The sequence below is a fragment of the Ahaetulla prasina genome, chromosome 1 (genome assembly GCF_028640845.1).
Source record: "Ahaetulla prasina isolate Xishuangbanna chromosome 1, ASM2864084v1, whole genome shotgun sequence".
Classification (NCBI taxonomy): Eukaryota; Metazoa; Chordata; class Lepidosauria; order Squamata; family Colubridae; genus Ahaetulla; species Ahaetulla prasina.
In genome coordinates, this window is record NC_080539.1 from 374,182,441 (window position 1) to 374,192,696 (window position 10,256).

General features: G+C 46.4%; 1 protein-coding gene across 1 annotated transcript in view; it reads left to right on the forward strand.

Annotated features, from left to right (window-relative positions):
• ZBTB7A (zinc finger and BTB domain containing 7A) overlaps positions 1-10,256 on the forward strand; it is an 88,328-nt gene that overhangs the window by 72,336 nt on the left and 5,736 nt on the right. The gene's annotated exons all lie outside the window — the stretch shown is intronic.

Here is a 10,256-nt window from a genome sequence, read left to right on the forward strand (position 1 = left end):
CCCTTGCCGAAAAATTCTAAAACAGGTAGTCCTTGACTTTGCGACCACAGGGGAACCCAAAATTTCTGTTGCTGATCAAGGCAGCCACAGCCAATTGCGCCACAGTTGTTAAACGAATCACTGCAGTTGTTAAGTGAATTTGGCTTGTCGGAAAGTCACAAAAAGGGATCACATGACCCCGAGACACTGCAACCATCATAAGTACTTGCCAGTTGCCAGGTGTCCGAATTTCGATCCCGTGACCACGGGGATGCTGCAACAGTCGTAAGTCCCTTTTTTCAGTGCCGTTGTAACTTTGAACAGTCACTAAATGAACAGTTGTAAATCGAGGACTACCTGTATTTAAACCAATCCCAGGAACAATGTAGTTAAAATTCCCAGAATTGGACTGGGATTGGCTGTACATCCCACCCCACTTGTCTTTCTTTTTAGCTTTTCGATTATACCCTCATCATTGAGACAACACTCATTTGCTGGGGCTCACGGTGGCTCAGCGGGTAAAGACACTGAGCTTGTCAGCTGAAGAGCTGACAGCCCGGGTTCGAGACCCGAGCGTCATATGATGGCGTGAGCTCCCGTTCCTTGCTCCAGCTCCTGCCCAACCTAGCAGCTCGAAAGCATGCAAAGGCGAGTAGATAAATAGGTACCAGTTTGTGCAAAGGCGAATAGATAAATAGGTACCACTTCGGTGGGAAAGTAACAGCGTTCTGTGTGCCTTTAGCTGGCCACATGACCACTGAAATTGTCTTTGGACAACACTGGCTTCCTCAACTAAAAAACAGAGAGAAACATCATCCCCTAAGGTTGGACCTCAACCTTTATCTTTACTTACTCATAGGTAAGGTAAAGGTAAAGGTTCCCCTCGCACATACATGCTACCCGTTCCCGACTCTAGGGGGCGGTGCTCATCTCCGTTTCAAAGCCGAAGAGCCAGCGCTGTCCGAAGATGTCTCCGTGGTCATGTGGCCGGCATGACTCAACGCCAAAGGCGCACGGAACGCTCTTCCCTTCCCACCAAAGGTGGTCCCTATTTTTTCTACTTGCATTTTTACCTGCTTTCGAAACTGCTAGGTTGGCAGAAGCTGGGACAAGTAACGGGAGCTCACCCCGTTACACGGCAGCACTAGGGATTCAAACCGCTGAGCTGCCGACCGTTCGATCGACAAGCTCAACGTCCTAGCCCCTGAGCCACCGCGTCCCCTCAAAAATTACTTACTTATACCTTACTTATTTGTCCTCCATATGGAGAAGGCCAGGCCACGTTCTGTCTGATTTCGACAAGGATTGTTTAATTTGGTCTTCCTCCACTTTAGGGAAGGAGGTTGTTGTAGATGTTTCCAAATTTGACTGGGCCGCTTTATCAAGATCAGAGTGTGCATATTTTTATGTGCTGCACAGCCAAGAAAGGCCGTGTGGTCTACAGATAGTCCTCGACTTACGATGCAATTAGGATTGGGATTTCTGTCACTTAAGTGAGTCCTCATCTGACCGGATCCTATTTTACAACCATTTTTATTGCAGTGGTTAAGCAAATCAAAACAGAACAGAATGACCAGATTGGAAGGGACCTCAGAGGTCTTCTAGTCCAACCCCCTATACCATTTCAGACAAAGGGCTGTCCAGTCTCCTCTTAAAAACCTCCAGTGATGGAGCACCCACAAGTTCTGGAGGCAAGTCGTTCCACCGGTTAATTGTTCTCACCGTCAAGATCATGTGGTCCTTAAGTAAATCTAGCTTCGCCAATTGACTTTGCCGGTTGGAAGCCTGTGATCATGGGACTGTTAAGATGCCACAGTTGTCATAAATACAAGAGTGGCACCAGGGGTGGGTTCAACTTACCTTTACTTCCGGTTCGCAATGGGGTCGCGCGCCCAAACACTTCTGCGCATGTGTCAGTGGGCGGGAGCATCTCGCCGGTTTTACTACCGGTTCTTGCGAACCGGTCTGAACCGGGGAGCAACCCACCACTGGGTGGCGCCCAAATTGCGATCGTATGACTGCAGCGGTTGTAATCCGAAGCCACTTTTTCTGAGCTGGTTTGTGACTTCGACCTGTCGTTAAACAAATGGTCATAAGACGAGGACTCTCTATAAACAGACGTGGTGGGTCACAGGCTGGGCAGAAGACAGCCATGGGTGTTTGTAGAAGTCCACAATTGAACAGGATATTTGATCTCTGGCAAACCCAGCCCCCCCAATAGGTGTTCTCCAGATCTTTGTGTCTCCGAATTTCGCAATCTGAAATTGATGGCAGATACAGCCCTAAATATATCCGTGGGTCCAGGCTGCCTCCTTCTGGAGAGACTGTAACTTCTCTCCTGTTTTTAATTCGTTTATAATATAAAATACAAAAGAAAATAGGGAAAGGGGAAATTGTAGGAAAAAGAAGAAAAAGAAAGAAAAGGCATTGACTTTTGGCTCCATTTGGTGCCGTAGAATAAGATAATAGCACCAAGCCTCAACTTTTTACTTTTATGTAATAATATAAACTAGCCACTTCTACAACAACAAACCTATCTCATCGGTAAACCCCCAAAATCAAAGTTTTCCTCCACCTCGAGCACGAAGTCCAGTAGCGGTTTCCAAGGAGAAAGGAAAATCATTCTGGTTTTTTTTCTTTAACACTAATCCCTAATCTCAGCTGAGAACCCAAAGTCTCTACGGCAGCGTTTCTCAACTTTAAGACTCCTGGACTTCAACTCCCAGAATTCCCCAGCCAGCTAGAATTCTGGGAGTTGAAGTCCAGGCCTTTCAAAGTTACCGAGTCTGAGAATCGCTGCCAATAGAGACTTTGGATAGATAGATAGATAGATAGATAGATAGATAGATAGATAGATAGATAGATAGATAGATAGATAACCCATTAAAACCCCATCAGTTACATCTCTAGCATCTCCTGTTCGCACACAGCACAAGTTGGACCAGTTTTCACTCCTGGGGAGGGTTGGCTTCCCTCTCTCTCTCTCTCTCTCTCTCTCTCTCTCCCTCTCTCCCTGTCTCTCTCTCTCTCTTTTTTTTTTTGGAGTAGCCGAGCAGGTTCGGCCAACCCGGCTTGCTTGGTGAGTCCTTGTGCAAATTCAGGAACTAAATTCACTGCCTGTGGGGAGTCTCGGAGTGAGTGATGGAGAAGAAGCACAAAGGCTGAGAAGGGAGGCTGTGTTTTTTCCTCCCCCTCTGTTTCCATCTTCTGGGCAGGAGGCCAGCCGGTTCCTCGTGACCTCGAAGTAAAGGATGTAAATTATTCTCCCATTCCCCCCCCCTCCCTTTAATGTTCTTAGAGCCAGTTCTCCCTCTCCTGGGAAGGGGGGAGGGGGCTCCCTTTGCATTAAAATTGTTCTTCCAAGCCCTGTCGTGTGTTATGAAAATTGAGCTTCTGAGCAGGCTGAATGCAGAAGGTTGCACTGCTCTCAGGTAAACCTATTTGCCAAATCTTATTCTGCATCAACAGAGGGATAGAATCAAGATCACGTGAAGTGTTAGTGCCACTTTATAAGGCCTTGGTAGGGCCACACTTGGAATATTGCATCCAGTTTTGGTCGCCACGATGTAAAAAAAATGCTGAGACTCTAGAAAGAGTGCAGAGAAGAGCAACCAAGATGATTAGGGGACTGGAGGCTAAAACATATGAAGAACGGTTGCAGGAACTGGGTATGTCTAGTTTAATGAAAAGAAGGACTAGGGGAGACATGATAGCTGTGTTCCAATATCTCAGGGGTTGCCACAAAGAAGAGGGAGTCAAACTATTCTCCAAAGCACCTGAGGGCAGGACAAGAAGCAATGGGTGGAAACTAATCTAGGAGAGAAGCAACTTAGAACTAAGGAGAAATTTCCTGACTGTTAGAACCATAAAAATGCACAGGTACCGTATATGTGGTACCTTGCTCAATAGTAGTACCTGTGAGAGGGATCTTGGAGTCCTAGTGGACAACCATTTAACTAGGAGCCAGCAGTGTGCGGCAGCTGCCAAAAAAGCCAACACAGTTCTGGGCTGCATAAACAGAGGGATAGAATCAAGATCACGTGAAGTGTTAATACCACTTTATAAGGCCTTGGTAAGGCCACACTTGAAATATTGCATCCAGTTTTGGTCGCCACGATGTAAAAAAGATGTTGAGACTCTAGAAAGAGTGCAGAGAAGAGCAGCAAAGATGATTAGGGGACTGGAGGCTAAAACTTTATGGTTTGATGGACTATAGATGAACAGAGTTGGAAGGGACCTTGTAAGTCATCTAGTCCAGCCCCCCCCCCCGCCCCCCATCCAAGTAGGAGACCCCACACACCGTTTTTGACAAACGGCAGTCCAGTCTCTTCTTCAAACATATAAAGAACGGTTGCTGAAATTTGGTATGTCTAGTCTGATGGAAAGAAGGACTAGGGGTGACATGATCGCAGTGTTCTTATATTTGAGGGGCTGCCCCAAAGAAGAGGGGGGGGGGTCAAGCTATTCACCAAAGCACCCGAAGGCAGGACAAGAAACAACGGTTGGAAACTGATTAAGGAGAGAAGCAACCTGGAATTAAGGAGAAACTTCCTTTAAAGCGCTCCATGGCACAGGACCGGGTTACTTACGGGACCGCCTACTGCCACCGATAGCCTCCCACCGACCTGTGCGCTCCCATAGGGAGGGCCGCCTCAGGGTGCCGTCAGTCAAACAATGTCGACTGGCGGCTCCCAGGGCGAGGGCCTTCTCTGTGGGGGCTCCAGCCCTACGGAATGAGTTGCCTCCGGGGTTGCGTCAACTCCCCGACCTCCGGTCTTTTAAACGCGAGCTCAAGACTTTCTTATTCCACCGTGCGGGGCTAGCTTGATGAAATTTTAAGTGGGGTTTTAGGATTGTTTTACTTTAGTTTTTAATTTTAATCGGCCACTTTATAATCAGTTGTTGTTGTTTTTTGGTTTACATTTATATCCCGCCCTTCTCCGAAGACTCAGGGCGGCTTACAGTGTGTAAGGCAATAATCTTCATCCTATTTGTATATTTATATACAAAGTCAACTTATTGCCCCCAACAATCTGGGTCCTCATTTTACCTACCTTATAAAGGATGGAAGGCTGAGTCAACCTTGGACCTGGTGGGGCTTGAACCTGCAGTAATTGCAGGCAGCTGTGTTTAATAACAGGCTTCTTACAGCCTGAGCCACACCGCGGCCTTTTAATATGCTTTTTAATTTTTGTCTATGTGCATGTTGTTTTTATTTGGCTGTGCGCCGCCCTGAGTCCTTCGGGACAAGGGCGGTATAAAAATCGAATAAATAAATAAATAATAGCGAGGACAATTAACCAGTGGAACCTTAGCCAGATCTAAGCACCCCACATCTTTTTTTAGAGGGTCGTTGAGGCCACTTGGAGGTTGGTCCATGTCCTCAGGGTCACCTGAGTGATGCTCCTGGTTCCTGTAGTCTGCATTTTTTTCCTCTGGAAATCCATTCCTACTCCCACACCATTCCAAGGGAGTTCATCCCAAATTGTATAGCTAAATTTGACGACTAGCTGAATTCTCTTCCTTTGGCAAGGAAGGTTCGGGCAAAGCGCGCAATCACCGAGCTGGTTGTTAAACTGGTAGGATCCCAGGGGTGAAATTTACTTACCTTCCTTACCGGTTCGGAAGTGCACGCGCCGCACATGCCACATGTGCGCGGGGACTTCTGTGCATGCGTAAAACCTTTCTGTGCATGCGCAGAGGGTACAAAACACATTGCTTCCTGGTTAAAACCAGGAAGTAACGACACACCGGGTGGGTGGGCGGAGCCTCGCACCGCGATTGCTACCGGTTTTCCGAACCACCCAGCACGATCGCTACCGGATTGGGCAATCCGGTCCGAACCGGGAGCATTTCACCCCTGCTGTTAAACCTCATCCCACTCACCCACCCCCAAACCCCAAAGCTGTGTCTCTAGCTCGCCTCCAGAGAGTTGCACCGAGTTGCAGCTCAACCGACAAGACTCCGTCATCTTAACTCCGAGCAGACATTTCCGCTCTCCTTCTCCTGGCTTTGGTTTATGATGCTTTTAGCCTATCCAGTCAGGGGAATACTCTGCGCCATCCAGAGTCCATTAAAAAAGATTTTTTTCCGAGGCCTGGAACGACATAAGACGGTACAAAACTGGAACATCGGATTAGCTTTCTCTCTCGGGCACTCTGGAGAGCGGCCCAAAGCCCTGGCTGTCTCCGAAATGATAGCGTGTTTTGCATTGCTGGACATTGATTGCCGATCCTGGGGGCTTTTGCCATCCTGGGGGCTTTTGCCATCCGGAAAAGCTTTTCCGAATGGTAGTCTTGACCGACAGGTAGTCCTTGATGTAATACCGCAACGTCGCCCCAAATTTCCATTGCCAAGCGAGGCGGTTGATAAGTCAGTTTTTTTTTACCCACCTTTCTTGCCTTCGTTGTTAAGCGAATCACTGCCGTGATTGAGTTAGTCCCACACTACTTCCGTGAATCCCCCGTGGATTTTGCTCGTCGGGGAAAAGGGGATCACGTGACCCTGGGGCACTTACAACCGTCGTAAAGACGAACCGGTGGCCCCGGCGTCTTAAGTTTTGATCACGTGATCGCGGAGATGCCACAAGTGTGAAAAAGTGACTTTTTTTCAGTGCCGTTGTGACTTCGGACGGTCACTAAGCGAACCGCCGTAAGTCAAGGACTGCCTGTAGTTGAAAAACCCATGGAAGATGAGCCGCAAGACAATCTGGGTTTTGTTTTGTTTTGCTTTGTTTTCCCAGCATCCGTGCAAAAGGCGTTTGACTTCGATTCAACTGTTTTTCCCCATAAAGTTATTTTTTTTATAATTTTTGTCCACTTCAGGGCCATTCCAGTCTCGTATTTTGGTTACAACGAGGCTGGCACTCAGCAGCTCGTTTTAATATTACAAGGGGCTAGTTATTAAAAGGAATAAGAGTTGCAACACATTTAGGTAACCGAGCAGAACTTAGCCCTAAGAAAAAAATTCTTTAGCCTGTTTTAGAGGCTGGGAGAGAAAGAAGTTAGTGCCTTACCAATATGGATGCCTTTCTCAAGCATGGACTACAATTCCCAGAGTCCCCCCAGTTAGCATGGAACTTGAAAGTGGCTCTCGCAGTATGTGGATATACCCAGGGGTGAAATGCTCCCAGTTCGGACTGGACCCAGTAGCAATGGGGGTGGGTAGTTCAGAGAACTGGTAGCAAAAATCCCTGCCCCACCGCCCACTCCTCGCTGTTCGTCTTCTTTGTCCTTGAAGCTCTTGGTGGTGATATAGCTGCAAACGGCCTTAAATTACTGCTGCGGCGCTTCAAAGGGCCGCAGTACAGCTGATCAGCGCTGTAGACCGGTGCCTCTATTTTTAAAGAAGGTAGATCGGTGCCACCCAAAAAAGGGCAATTAGTAGACCGGTGTCTCTATTTTTAAAGAAGGCAGACCGGTGCACTCCCACGTTTTGTATCCTTTATTATTTTTATTATTTATTATTATTGGCCATGCCCATTCAGTCACCTGACCAGCAAGCCACGCCCACCAATTAAGCCACGCCCACAGAACCGGTAGGGAAAATTTTTAGATTTCACCCCTGGATATACCCAAGAAGCAATTGTCCACTCCCAGAGTGCCCCAGCCAGCATGACTGTTCCAAAGAATTCTGGGACTTCAAAGCTGCTCTCTGGATATGTGGACTTCAACTCCCAGAATTCCCCAGTTAGCATGGAAGTTGAAAGCGGCTCAAAATTGCATTAGGTGGATATATCCAGGGAGCAATTTTCAAGTCCCAGAATTCCCCAGCCAGCATGAGGAATTCTGGGAGTTGAAAGTTTCTTTCCAATAAGTGGACTTCGATTCCCGGAATTTCCCAGCCAGTATGAGCAATCCTGAGAATTCAGCTGAATTCTAATTTTTGTAAAAACAAAATACTTTATTTATTTATTTTATTTATTTATTTATAATTACATTTCTATACCGCACCATCTCCTGAAGGACTCAGGGCGGTTTACAGCCAATGTTAAAATACACACACCAATACAATATAAATATAATAAATAACAATATTTAAAAACAATTAAAAACAAATATTTACTGGCTGAATCACTAAAACGGTCAGAGACCGATTAAAACCCATTAAAATTTCGCTAAAATATGTCTTAGGCTAGTCCCGCTCGGTGAAATAATAAAGTCTTCAGTTCATGTTTGAAGGCCCGGAGGTCGGGGAGTTGGCGTAACCCCGGAGGTAGCTCGTTCCATAGGGCTGGTGCCGCCACAGAGAAGGCCCTCCCCCTGGGTGCCGCCAACCTACATTGTTTGGTCGATGGCACCCTGAGGAGGCCCGCTCTGTGGGAGCGCACAGGTCATTAGGAGGCAATCTGTGGCAGAAGGCGGTCTCGCAAATACTCCAGTCCTAAGCCATGGAGCGCTTTAAAGGTGGTAACCAGCACCTTGAATTGCACCCGGAAGGCTACCGGCAGCCAGTGCAGGCCGCGCAGGATAGGTGTTATATGGGAGCAACGCGGTGCCCCCTCTATCACCCGCGCAGCCGCATTCTGGACTAGCTGGAGCCTCCTGGTGCTCTTCAAGGGGAGCCCCATGTAGAGAGCATTGCAATAGTCCAGGCGGGAAGTGACGAGGGCATGAGTGACCGTGCGTAAGAAGTCCCGATCAAGGAAGGGGCGCAACTGGCAAATCAGGTGAACCTGATAAAATGCTCCCCTGGCGACGGCCGTCAAGTGTTCTTCTAAAGACAGCCGATTGTCCAGGAGAACGCCTAAGTTGCGCACTCTTCCCCTGGGGGTCAGTACTTCCCCCCCAACAGTCAGCGATGGTGTAAGCTGACTGTACCGGGACACCGGAACCCACAGCCACTCAGTCTTGGAGGGGTTGAGCTGGAGCCTGTTCCTCCCCATCCAGACCCGCACGGCCTCAAGACACCGGCCCATCACCTCGACGGCTTCGTTGGGGTTACAAAGGAAATAATGGAGCAAAGAAAGAAATTAGACATGAGTGCTGAAGTCATCACATCTAGAAGTTGTCTAAACCAGCGGTCACTAACTGGTGGTCCATGGACCATCCACAAGAAAATTTTGATGGTCCACAGAAAAATTATTTGCATTTTTTATATTGCACTAAATACTATTTATCTTTTTAAAAAATTCTATTTATCTTTTATCTTTTAAAATACTAGTATTTTAATAGGATTGGTGACTCCTGATCTAAAATGAAAAATGTTACTTTTAAAATAGCGGGGTCTTTTAAAACTTTCCCGCTGTAAGACATGAGGACTACAACTCCCAGAATACCCCAGCCCGCCATACATACTCTCAGTTCTTAAAGGAGGCTGCTTTGAATGTTCTTCTCAATTCCATACGGTGGTTTTTCACAACTCCGCAACTTCAAGACCCCTGGACTTCAATTTCCAGAATTCCCCACCTAGCTATTCTGGGAGTCGAAGTCCACCCTCTGTTGACTCTGAAGTTGGCTTCAGCGAGGCCATTTTCTAGCTTCAGTGTTGCCACACTGGAGCTGAGGGATAGGGAGGCGGGGAGTAGAGATAGAAGGGGTTGTAGCCAAAACAAAATGCTTTCTCTTGGGAATCAAGGACATTCCCACAGGGGGTTGGAGAGAGGCGGAGTGCTGTTACCAGGCAACCGGACAACACAACTATTGGACCATGTGACTGACTGTTTGGAAAAGGGGGAAACCTTTTTCACTTGGTGAAAACCGCAGGGATATTCAGAGTCGGTTTTTCGCCAGCCTGTTCCAAGATGATATTTCTTTTCTTTCTTTTTTTTTGAAAATTTTTATTTATTTTTAAACATAAAGTAAAAAAACCTCATCAAATCAATTCCATTACAACGTGCTGTTAAGGGTGTTAACATATCTTCCTGTGCGTTCACAAAATAATCATCTCTTCCATACATATATCTTACACTCATTTTTCCTAACATATCTTTCCATTTAACCAATTATAGAATAAATCCCATATTTTATAATATTTATCTTCTTGTTCTCTAATTTCAAATGTTAATTCACTCATCTCTGCACATTCCAACATTTTTCTAATTATTTCATCTTGCAAAGGTAACTTTTCATTTTTCCAATTTTTTGCAAATACAATCCTAGCTGCTGTAGTAATATCCACAATCAAATATTTTATATCTCTAGTATATATCTCCAGTATAATTCCCAACAGAAAGATTTCTGGCTTAAAGTCAATATGCTTTTTAATCATTTTTTTTCCAGCCACGTGTGTATTTTAATCCAATATCTTTTAGCTTCAATGCATGTCCACTGCATGTG